Source organism: Jaculus jaculus, chromosome 15, assembly GCF_020740685.1.
Source record: "Jaculus jaculus isolate mJacJac1 chromosome 15, mJacJac1.mat.Y.cur, whole genome shotgun sequence".
Classification (NCBI taxonomy): domain Eukaryota; kingdom Metazoa; phylum Chordata; class Mammalia; order Rodentia; family Dipodidae; genus Jaculus; species Jaculus jaculus.
This window is the reverse complement of record NC_059116.1, coordinates 25603395-25616430: the sequence shown is the minus strand read 5'-3', so window position 1 is coordinate 25616430 and position 13036 is coordinate 25603395.

Below are 13036 nucleotides of genomic sequence, written 5' to 3'. Positions count from 1 at the left end.
ATTTGTGACTCTGCACCCACCCACAGGTCTGAGGTCCAAAAACCTGCCTGCAGTCAAAAAAAACCACCCACCCACAAGGTGCAAGAGCTGATCAGCAGTCAGACATCCCCCTACCCTTAAGGAAGGTCCCCAAATATATACGCAATGAATTGTATGCCCCTTTTGTAAAATGGAAGCCACCTTGCTAATTGCTAGGCCCGTGAATGGTGTGGTACTTAAAATTACCTTGGCATTAATTGCCTGGACAGGTTGTTCACTCAAATTGCCCTGGCTCGCTAATAACCTGAACGGGCTGGTGTTTTAAATGACCATGGCTCTAATGGCCCAGGCTGGCTGCTATTTCACATCGTCCTGGCACTAATGGCCTGGAAACGGGGCTTGCTTTGCAGATTAACGAGTGTTCTCCAAATGGCAAAGGATTATGGAAAAAAAAAAAAGAAAAAAAAAAAACAAGCATTTGCAATGGAAATAAGAAAGAAGTTTTATTTCTTTCTCAGCATTAGGGGTTTTGTGAGCAGGTCTGGAGAGTTTGTTTTCTCTGTGGATTATCTCAGCTGCATTTTTTTCTTTCTACTTTCCACACTAATCCCAGGCCACCATTAGCTTGGCTTGCTCACTTGCTTGCTTTCCTTCTTTTTTTTTCTTTCTTTCTTCTTTCTTCCTTTCCTTCTTTCTTTCTTCCTTTCTTTCATCCTTCCTTTCGTCCTTCCTTCCTTTCTTTCTCTCTCTCACTCTTTCTTCTATTAAAAATACATACAACTTGCTGAAGAAGAAACTTCTAGTTTCTTTATTTTAAATTTCTTCTCATTAATTTCTGCTCATTGCTATCCCCCACTACCATCAATCCCCAGATCACATGAGGATGGTTTGATAGTTTACTGAATGATTGCAAGGCATTGGTCAGTTTATGGATTATAATTTACGCGCAAGACCCTTGTTGAATACTTGGAAGTAGAGCTAGAAGACTGTTGTAGCTGCCTTCACATTGCTGGGACAAAGCACCCGACCAACAGCTGCTGATGGGAGGAGCTGTTTTATTTTGGTTTACAGCCTCAAGGGCAAGCTTCAGGCTAGCAGGGATAAGTATGGCATGAGCAGAGGCTGGACATCACCTCTGCCACAGCAGCTGGAATGTAGCGGCAGGAGAGTAAGCTGAACTCTGCTTATAACACTCCAAAACCTGCCCCCAACAACACACCTCCTCCAGTAAGTCTCAACCTCCCAAACTGCCTCCAGCTGGAGCCCAAGCATTGAGAACACACGAGTTTATGGGGGACATCTGACTCAAATCACCACAGAGACCACAGACATGGACTTGAGCTTTGGGAATCTAGCATTTGGACCTCTCAAGCAAAGTTATTTACAAGCAAGTTGGGTCTTGGGACTGACTGTACCAATTGTGGGGTTTGAGAAAGAAAAGCAGAGAGCCTGGCTTCCGCTGCACCTCACGGAGATGAGACTTGCATGAAGGCACGTGGTTGGAGGAAGAGAGATAGGAGAGAATGACGATTGGAGAGACACTGGTTTCTCTGCTCATCTCTGCCAGTGGCATTTCACCCATCCATTGCCTATAGATGCTTGGCATACACACAGCATTAGAGACTGTGAGAGATAGATATTCATTTCACCCATCCCAGCTCATCTTCATAGCAACTTAAAACTACAATGGGGCTCAAGGGATGGATCAGCGGCATGATTGTTCCTTTCTTTTTTTCCTTTCTTCTTACTTTCTTTTCCCCTTTGTGATCAGAATATAGAAAGGACAGAGTATTTATACAAGATTAGCTGTAACTGGATATGTGAATGCTAGCAAATGATTCTGACAAGTGGAACAGAAGTTTAGAACTTTCTGTTTTTTCATATTTTTTGTTTACACATTTGCAAGACAGAATAAATGGAGAGAGTGGTTAGATGTAAACAAGCAAAAGGCTTTTATATAGTTGGCTAAATTCAAATTGGACGCAGATTAATTGAGCACACACCATTTGCAAAGCCTCATGCTAGGTTTTGGGGTGTTTTGTTTTGTTTTGCTTTTGTATTGTTTTAAGGTGAGGTGACCTGGAATTAGTCTCAGGCTGGCCTTGAACTCACAGCGATCTTCCTACCTCAGGCTCTGGAGTGCAGGGATTAAAGGCATACACCACCACCACACGTGGCCAAACCTCATACCAGGACTGCAGTGTATGCAAAATTGAGTGAAGTCTGGTCACTGCCGTCAAGGTACTTCACAACCCAGGCTGGGCTACAGTCACTGCACATTACCTTTACAGCTGTTCTCTAACTTGAGAGCTGGTCCCAATGACCAGTCTCCCCAAAGTGATATACAAACGTTTCTCTTTGTAGAAAAGGTGCCTCCTTTGAAAGGGAAAGTTGTTCTTTTATCCAACCCTCAATAGACATTATGTTTGCTAAGCGCAGGGCATCTCGCTGGGCACAACAGGAGGTCTAAGATAGTAAGACATGGATCTTGACCTCTAAGGTTTTTACCTGTGAACATTGAAAACCCCTTGATGTCTGAGGAAGGGCATGGCAACCTCAGTACTTTTTGTTAAAATAAACTCTCCAAGGATGGCTTTCATCTCAAATAATGATTCTTAACAAAGACTGGAGATAGAGAGCTTGCACCAGAAAAGAAGCTGGAAGTCCCCTAATCTCATATCCATGAATGAAGAGACCCAGGGAGACTAGACAGGTGGTCTGTCTGTGACCACACGGGCGGTTGCTGGCATACCTTAAACAAGAACCCAGGTCATCCCGCTTCCCAACCCGCACCTGTTCTGTGTGGTCTACCTCTGATCTGAGCGGATGCAACCAAGCAAAAGAAAAGCTTGAGAAAATCATCAGCCTGAGCTGAGAAAATCTAGACATTGACTTTTGGGAAATGCTAGGCCTTTTTTTTTTAGAGAAAAAAATGGATTTACAGCAGTCTCACTGCGGATATCTTTACCAGATATGTGCTCATATATCTAAATATTTTTGTAGATATAGTGAAATGAAAGTGGTTGTTTTCCTTGACAACATCCAAAAGGAACTAGGCGTGCCTCTGACCCTGTATTTTGAAGGGTTTCACTCCCCGAGTCACCTCCCTTTCCTTCAAGAAGCCTTCCCTCAGACGATTGTCATAAGTCTTTACTGTGCTTATAATGTCCCAAAGCGGTGATTCGGGTGACGCTGACAGGGCCACAGGGCTGTTGTCAAGCTCTTCCTTTTCATGGAAAGTTGAAAGTTCTCAACTTCCTAAGGGGTGGGAGCAAAAATTACATGCTGAAGTTGCTAAGATTGAGGTAAGAATGGGTCTTCTACTTAAGACATTGTGAAGGAAAAGAGAAGTTCATCAAGCTTTGCAGTTGTATCTGAAAATAAGAAAGTTAGGTCTGTGGCTACATGAAATGTTCTTTCTTTCTTTCTTTCTTTCTTTCTTTCTTTCTTTCTTTCTTTCTTTCTTAGAGAGAATGAGACAGATAGAAAGAGGAGAATGGGTGCACCAGGGTCTCTAGCCTCTACAAACTCCAAACACAAGTGCCACCTTGTGCATCTGACTTATGTGGGTCCTAGGGAATCGTACCTGGGTCCTTAGGCTTGCCAGGCAAACACCTTTACTGCTAAGCCGTCTCTCCATCCCACGATGAAATGTAATTAGTTAAGATGGAAAAAGCAGCAGACTTATGTGTGGAAGACATGAGCAGAAAGCACATTCTGACTGACAACAGTGTATTTTCTCAGAAACCACTGAGTCTAGTTTGTAAACTAAACGGCAGCGCAGGTATACATTTACTGTACTACACGGATTCCCTCAGGTAACTTCAAATCCTCACAGCAGTCCTGAGCATCAGGGAGGGGTTGCATCTATATATTTTACTTTTACTTATTTATTTGAGAAAGAAGCAGATAGAGAGAGAGAGAGAATGAGAGAAAATGGGCGCACCGGGGCCTCCAGATGCATGTGCCACCTCGTGCATCTGGTTTACGTGGGCCCTGGGGAGTTGAACCTGGGTCCTTTGGCTTTGCAGGCAAGCGCCTTAACTGCTAAGCCATCTCTCCATCCTGAGGGTGGGTTTTATTGTTCCATTTTACAGATGGTGGCATTGAGGTTCAGAATAGAGGGTTCCTTCAGATCCAGAGTGGGTTTTTTTTTTTCCTGGTTTTAGCATCTTCCTTTTGAATGTGGACACTAGGCAGCAATATCCTTTGTGTTCTGACACGTCCCGTCACTTTGCTCAAGCATCCTGTCCTCAAGGCTAAGTATAAGTCCCAAAGGAAAATCCTCTGGACACTGTGAAGATAGTTCAGTCAGTAAAGTGTTTGCCTTTCAGGCAAGAGGACCTGAGATGGATCCTCAGACGCTACATAAAAGTGCCAGGTGTGTTGATGTCAGTGTGTGCCTGTAACCCTAACACCTGAGAGGAGGAGATAGTAGCATCCCTGGGGAGCTCTGGCCACAGCCTGTTTGGCCTCATTGGGAAGCTCCAGGCCAAGGAGAGACCTGTTTTTTTTTTTTTTAAAGACAGTATTCCTGAGGCATGACACCCAAGGTAGTGTTTGGGCTTCTGCACTTGCATGTACGCCCATGTACACACACACACACACACACACGCGCGCGCGCATTTAAAAATTGGGGCAAGGGGTGCTGGGGATATAGCTCAGCAGACAGGAGCTCATGCTGCTTAGACATGAAGGCCTAAGAGGGCCTGATACTTCCAGAGTTCAATTCCCCAACACACACATAAAAATATCCGGACATGGAGCCAGGCGTGGTGGCTCACGCCTTTAACCGCAGTTCTCAGGAGGCAGAGTTAGGAGGACTGCCATGAGTTCAAGACCACCCTGAGACTACATAGTACATTCCAGCTCAGCCTGGGCTACAGCAAAACCCTACCTTGAGAAAAGGAAATCCAGGCATGTCATGCACTTTTGTAACCCTCCCTCCCTCCGTCCTATGAGAGGTAGAGACCAGAGAGCCACTGATGTTCATTGTTAGAAAGAAAGGAAGGAAGGAAGGAAGGAAGAAAGGAGGGAGGGAGGGAGGGAGGGAGGGAGGGAGGGAGGGAGGGAGGGAGGGAGGGAGGGAGGGAAGGAAGGAAGGAAGGAAGGAAGGTAGAATTTCATATTGAGGGAAAAATTCCATCTCAAGAAGCTATGTAGATGAGGAACTGAGAGAACTTGATCTTTTCCTCTGGCCTCCACAAGTGCACTCATGGGCAGATACACACACACACACACACACACACACACACACACACACACACACAACAAAAAAGAAAATCTTTGCCAGAGAGATGGCTTAGTGGTGAAGACGCTTGCCTGAGAAGTGCAAGCAACATGTTTGACTCTCCAGGTCTCACATAAGCCAGATGCACAAGGTGATGCAAGGTCGCACATGCGCACAAGGTGGCACACACGTCTGGAGTTCAATTGCAATGGCTGGAGGCCCTGGAGCAACAATTCCCTCTCTCTCTCTTAAAACTAAAATTAAAGAATAGCTCTCCTACCTCAGCAGCTAGCCACCAACTAGGGTCCAACACAAATAACGTCTCACCCAGAATGCACTCACACATGCAAAGAAAACAAAAGCAATAGCAAGGAAACACAGAGGTCAGCAAATAGTCCAGAAGGTTTGAAATTTAGGCTTCAAGATTCTATTTAAATGCATCTTTATGTCTTGTGTAAGCAATTTAACTGCATTTTAAAATAATCAATGCTTCAGGATATGTAAAAAGGCATAGTCAATTGAATTTTCCATATATGAATCTTTGAAACATCTTCCTCCAAGTAGAAAGGAATGCTTTTGAAACAAACTGTTTCAGAACTGACTGAGGCCAGATGGAAACCATTGAGATGTCAGGCCATGCCAATCCAGTGTCATCCCAAATTGGTTTTGGTCTGTCAGAGAAGTGGCGGTATAACTTTAAAGGGAAAACTTTATAGGACTTTTTAGTAATGGGTTCTGTTAGCCACCCCCCACCAAAGTGACTTCTAGAAGATCAAATTAGCTTTTGTGATAAATATTGCCATGAAACCAGTAATTAGCTTCTAATGATCACACATTTTTCATCAGCTGTGAATCCATAAATGGATGAAGATTTTGGCTCCTTGGCAAACTCTTTTTGACACTGATACCTGGAAAATGAAAATAAGCAACGAAATCTTTTTGTGATGCCCCAGGCTATAGAAATCTGGCAAAGATAATGTAGGATTCCTCTCTGGGACACATGGCTGCTCATACACTCATATTTTCTAACTTCCTCCAAAATTGTGACTGTAAATATTGCAAGGTAGAGCTGATGAGTGAAGTTGGTGGGTTTTTTTTTTTTTTTTCTGACTTAACCCTTAAAAAAGGAAAAAGGACTGTTAGGTTTACAAAATGCAGCCTTGATCTGTAAAACAATAAGCAGACAGTCTTATAAAAGAAGATTTTATCTGACCAACTGGTATGCTGAAAAAAAAATGTCCCATAAGAATTTACTCATTCATGCCATTCCCAAAATATCTGGAAGACATTGCATACCCTAAGAATTGGCCTCATGGCCAGTAAAAATACCTGAATTCACTGGTTCTGTTAGTTACTGTTCAGATCTTGAGACATTGCACTCACTCAGATACAACAGCCTGGTTTGGCTCACGGAAAGGATCTGGCCACGCCCTTTAACAGAACAATGTTCGCATACTGTTTCATTAACAGGAAAGAGACTATTGAAATGTGGAGCCGATCACCAGAGACACAAACAGAATGGAGCATCATGACTGTTGTCAAGCATCTCAGAGTCCATAATGGAGGAAGGGACACTTAGTCTCATGAGGGTGACCCATCACCACAGATGCTCCAAGAGTTCAGGACAAAGACAGGATGTCTTGGGCTGGGGCGCCTCATCCTTTTAGGCTCCAGCAACCATGCTCTATTCCTACCTGCACTTAACCCTCCTAGAGATTATGTCACCAAAGCTTTTGGTTGGTTTCCTAGGGAGACACACTCAGGGGGCGAGTGAACAGAAAGAGGTGACATCACAGTATCGCTTCACTAATTTCTCATTAATTCTAGACCTCAATTCCAGAAAGATAAAGGTTTCCCTCTCCTTGACTTCTCATATTCTCCCTGAGGTCATCGGTCTCTCCTTCTTGTCCCTTGAGGTTGAGGGGTGGTCAAGGCTTATCCATCTCGAACCTCCAGTAGCTCATGTTAGTTCTCCCAACCTGCTCATGCCAGGCAGTTCCCCACACAAATGTCCTTTCAGGAGGACTTCTTAGTAGAAATCCTGACCGAACCTGGATGGAAACACCTTGAAACAAAGGTTGATTTTATACCTGTGCTGTCTGTCCAACATGGTTATCAGCTGGCTGACCTCAGCATCTCTACTAGTCAGAAATTTTATTGTTATGAAAAAAATAACCTGACCAACAAAACAACTTAAGGAGAGATCTGTTTTGGTGCACAGTTGCGGAGGATTCACGGTCATGTAGCCTGTCTCACTTAGGCAGAACAGCATGTTAGTTGGAGCACAGGGCAGGGAAGGTTTTCCAACTCATGATGGCCAAGAAGAGACTAAAGATCACATTTAGCCTTCAAAGTTCTGCCCCTAGTAGCCTGTTTCCTCCAGGTAGGCTTTAGTCTATAGAAGTTTCCAACACCTTCCACACAGTAGCACCACAAGCCAGAGACCACGTGTTCAACACCTGAGCCTGAGAGGGGTCCTTTCACATTCAACCCATACAATAGCCTAAGGCTGATGGATACCCCAACAATCCACATGAGGCCTCCATGGCTGCCACAACAGGAAGAGTAAATGGACGGACAGCCTGTGGTTTGGCTTGGAGGTGACACATTATCACTTCTTTTCATAGACCATGGGCCACTAGAAGTCATGTTTTCTAGCCCCCTTTTTTTCTTTTTTAAAAATTTTATTTATTTATTTGCAAACAGAGAGAGAGAAGAGAGAAGACAGAGAGAGAAGGGGCACGCCACTGCAAATGAACTCCAGATGCCTGTGCTCCTTGTGCCTCTGGGTTATGTGGGTCCTGGGGAATCGAACCTGGGTCTTTTGGCTTCACAGGCAAACGCCTTAACTGCTGAGCCATCTCTCCAGCCCTCTTTTTTTTTTTTAGATTTCGTTTTTATCTTTATTATTATTATATTTATTTATTTATTTATTTGAGAGTGACACAGAGATAAAGAGGCAGATAGAGAGAGAGAATGGGAGCACCAGGGCTTCCAGCCACTGCAAACGAACTTCACATGCATTTGCCACCTTGTGCATCTGGCTAACATTGGTCCTGCAGCCCTCTTTTTTAAAAATATTATATTTATTTATTTGAGAGAGAAAGAGGCAGTGGGGGGGGGAGTGGGCGCATCAAGACCTCTAACTATTTCAAACAAACTCCAGATGCATGTGCCATCTTGTGCATCTGGCTTATGTGGGTACTGGGAATTGAACCTGGGTACTTAGACTTTGCAGGAAAGCGCTTTAACCACTAAGCAATATCTATAGCCCTCTAGCTCCTTTTGAGTGAGAAGATGGCGGAATGTGGAGGAACACATGAATATTCGATGAGCAGTCAATGTCTTCCCCCTCGGCCCCCAAGGCCTAAAGGAGGGTAGGGTCATTCTACCCTGGGGAAGGAGCAGGAGTGACTAAAAGCAAGTGCTCAAGGATCTGAAGACACATGGCCCAGAAACTGCCACTGCTCTTTCCCAGGTCTGTGTGTTTGCATGATAATGCCAACTGTGGTGTGCCCAAAACTGCTGATGACAGTATCCACAAAACCCAGTTTCTGGAGCGGGGGGCTGACATGAACTGCGAATTCTTCGAGACAAGGCTAGGAACTTGTTTCACATTGCAAGGAAGCTTCACTACTCAAAAATAAATATCCCTAACTTCATAATTTTGCCTGGGAATAGACCTGATTATAGGCTTCCTGTTATTATTTTCACCAACCAGTACAGCTCTTTCGGGAGTGATAATCCTGGATAGACACAGGTACAGTGGGCCTGAGATGACTTTATGTAATGGAGAAACTATCCCCAAAGACTCATCTTCTTTCTACCTCTAAGGAGCCAAAAGAAGGAAGAAAAAAAAAAAGATCAACTCTCCTCTGTCTTTCTCAAAACAAGAGTTTTTAGCTCATCATAATAATTATAAGATCTCAGGTCTTCACACAATGATTCAGCAATATTTACTGGGCTCCTGTTACGTGTCAAATGCTAGGTAAGCCTTAAGTACTCAAAATGCAGAAGTGTACGAGCAGGCACAGGTCTCCCCTGCTCACTCTCCTGGGGAAACGGGGTTCAATAATGAAGCACACAGTAGCTATTTTAGGAGCTGAGTGTGACCAAAACCTACAAGAAGAAATGCAAAATGGGATGAGAAAGGAAGCAGGGTGTTCCCAAGTCCAGGTCAGGGACACTAGCAGACATGACTAACTTCTGCCTGAGGTGACCTTGGCTCTTCAGAGAAGCTAGGCAGGGACAAGAGGAATAAGAGGTGTCTTATCAGCTCCAGAAGAGACACATGTAGAAAAACGTGTTCCAGGTATGGTCTAAAGGCTAAGTCCCTATCGGTTCATGACCAGAATTGCCCAAATTGAAAAACAAATTCCAGTGACTACAGGGCTCAAGTGTGGACCTAAATAGCACAGGAACAGTTCCAGCTTCACCCACATTTGTTCCAGGACAGGCAGAGAGGACTGGCTTGTTGCACAGCCCATGTGGAATTGACTTGCCTAAGGGACCAGGGCCTCACCCTGTTGCTGGAAGAGGGAGTCAGATAGAAATGCTGCTTTGCTTTTTCTTCCTGATAGCAAATCTTCTAACACTGGAAGACAGAATTGAGAACTTGAAGAGAAGGATAAACTATAAATAAAAGCTACAACTATAATTTAAATTTTTACCTGAAACATGTCCACCCCAGGGCTCCTGTAGAGCCACATATGACAAAAGATTGAAAAAGAAATTTAGAGAGACAGAGAGAGAGAGAGAGAGAGAGAGAGAGGTCCCTCTCACTTTCTAAAGAGCTCAAAGCGGGCATAGCACATAGAAGCATCACTAAGGGCCCAACGTGGTGGTGCGCAGAGACCGCAGCTGAGCCCAGCGCTAAAGGGCCACAGGTGGGCAACTCCAAAGTCAGATGACATCATCACCAAGGCAGGTTCAAGCTTCTGCCAGAAAACAGACATCATTGACAGGGGCCAGAACAGGCAAGGCAGATAACTGATGGAGACCATCTGGCAGCAGACATGAGCAAAAATTTTTGAGGATTCAAAAAAAATAAATCTAGGGGCCACTGTAAGGAAGGTGAATGCCAGCAAAACGCAGCAAATCCAAGGCTAAGAATTCAATGATAACTTCTTTGATTTCACAAAGCACCTTGGGGTCAAAATTATAGAATAGTAAGGTTTTATCCTTCCAGATATCCATTAACTAGGGAGAGCACAGTTAACAATAACTTGGTGCGTATTTCAAAGTAAGCCCAGGAGAGGATTTTTGAGCACAAAGAAATGATAAATATTTGAGATGATGAATATGCTAATCACCCCGACTTGATTATCACATGATGTATGTATGCGCCAAAATATGTATCACTGTGCTGTGCTCCAGTTTCAATCATTTAGAACGAGCAAGCCAAAATTACCAAATCCACTTTGCCTGTGTGTCTATGTGTGGTGTGTATGACATGGATCACATGTAGCGAGTGGTCAGAGGACATGCTTGGAGCGTAGATTCTCACCATGCACCTGGTTGGAGACAGGGTCCCTCTTGTCTCTTGCCACCGTGGACACCACCAGGTTAGCTGGCCAGAAAGCTCTGGGATCCTCCTAGCTCTGCCTCCCACTCTATGAGTGTGTCTGGATTGCACACTTCCACACGTGGCACTGTTTGTGTCAGGCTTTGAGTGTGGGTCCTGAAAAACCCTAGCTCCAAGCATCAGGCTTTCACAGCAAGCATTCTGAACGACTAAGCCAGTCTTCCCAGGCCCTCAAAGCCATTTTTGGAGGATTTGGGGAAATTTTCTACTGCAGTAGACAGAGGAAGGCAAACACTGGAGAGAAGCCAGTTAGGACTCAAGACAGACAAAGAGAGAGAGAGAGAGAAAGAAAGAGGATTGTGGAAACAATCATCAGAAAACTCATATCTATACTTAAGGGGGAAAAAAAAAAACAAGAATAAATAAATAAAACAGGAGAAGTCAGAATAAAGAAACTGTAGGACCTCCATTTTTAACCAGATTTTTAACCAGTTCATGGGCCTACCAGGAAGACCATAGCTGGGAAGAAAGGCGAAAGACAAAGGAATCAGAGGAGCTGGATGCTCTTCAAACAAACAGACCTGCAGGCACGGGGACAAGCCATCCCAAGGTGCGAGGGGACCAGCAGACTGCAGGTGCCAAGTTGGCCGGCACTCGCTCCTGGGATCCCTGCAGAGACCTCAGAGGCAAATGGGGCCAGATTGCTACAGAGAAGCTTAAGGAAATGCTGTGATTCTGCGGAGACGAGAGAGACAGAGAGATTTTAAAGAAAGCTTTCCCAGAAAATAAATAAATAACGTTTCCCCCACGCCAAAGGCTCAGCTGAGACCCTTTCAAAGGTATACAGAGCCCGAGGCAGCAAGAGAGGAGAGTCAATGCAAGTCCTGTTCCCATCCCCACAGAAGTTGAAGCAAATGTTGCTGCTCGGGCTGGGGATCTGCACGGGGACAGACACCGGCTTGTCTTTTTGAGTGAGAGCTTGCCTTTCTGGGTGTGAGGATTCATAACTGCAAGCAACGGAAAACCAACCTGGCCAAATAAAGCACACGGTGTTGTTTTTAAGGTATCGATTAATTCTCAGACATACTGAGGCACTTAGAGAGCCAGGGCCCAACCTGGGGGGGGGGGGACCCTGCTGTGACCACCAAAAGTCAGGTGCTATAGTGAGTACCTCAGAGCTGCTGCTCACAGTGGCCCCCAGGAACCCCAACATCCTGCCAACCCAGAGAGGGCTCTTTGATGACCAGGGACAGTGGAATGGGGGAGCGCCCTTGTCCCCTTCAGGAGAGCTGTGAAAGCCAGCTGTTAGAATAGTATATTCAACCCCAAAGTCCCCTGGAGGATTCAAGAGGTGGTGGAGCCCATCTTGAAATGGAGGCCAGGCCAAGAAGAGTGACAAGCATCCCACCAGAGTGACACTCGGCCTCCTCCGTGACAGGAGAGGTCACATCCATCTTGTCACTTACTGTCATGGCCCGGGCTCTGTGCCCCTCCTTCCATCTATCCACCCTCTGATACTTAGCACTTTTCTTAGAGCCATCACGGTTTGGAGTGAGGCCTTGGTGGCAGCTGAGCAATTCCCCATCAGTCGCCAGGAGAATGAGAGGAAAGCCAAGGAGAGAGGGAGGGAGGGACGCTGTCTCTCCTCCGTGCCCAGGAGGGCCCGTGGCTTCTGCCCTCCCTAGCTTGAAGGGGAGGAAACAGGCCCCGTGAACATTCCCCAAAGTACAACTGTCCATCTGTTATACTTGGATGTAATGGGGGTGTGCTTTTGTTGTTGTTGTTGTTGTTGTTGTTGTTTTTAATCATTTCACTGCATTTTTGCTGGTCTCTTCCATGCTGTTTAAGCAGGTAATTGTGGAGCCCTTGAAAACCCCGGCTCGATTTATCAGCGAGTCTGCCTGGCTTTCTGACGGAGTGATTGTAATAGTTGTGCTTGCTGGAGGTCCCCATGTCTTCTTTTAGATTTATCAAGCTCTGATTTAATTGCCACAAACAAGGAAAAAATAAGATCAAATTAACAGATGAAATCACAGGCTTCAGAAGTGATCCATATTAATGAGAGCTCTTACTTTTGTGATCTGGCTAATAATGACCCTAGACCTTGACAACATTCGCCAAGACGAAAACAAAGGTGATCAAGGCATCGTCGCAATGTCTGAGCACTTCTAGGCTGCGGAGCCAGCAGTTGCTGAGAGAAACTTCCACTGGGGGTGCGTCATGGGTGGGAAATGGGGTTTGGGGGACACAGGCCTCCATGGCTCCCACCTTTGTCCCTGTGCCCATGTGTCCCTGTCAGCTCC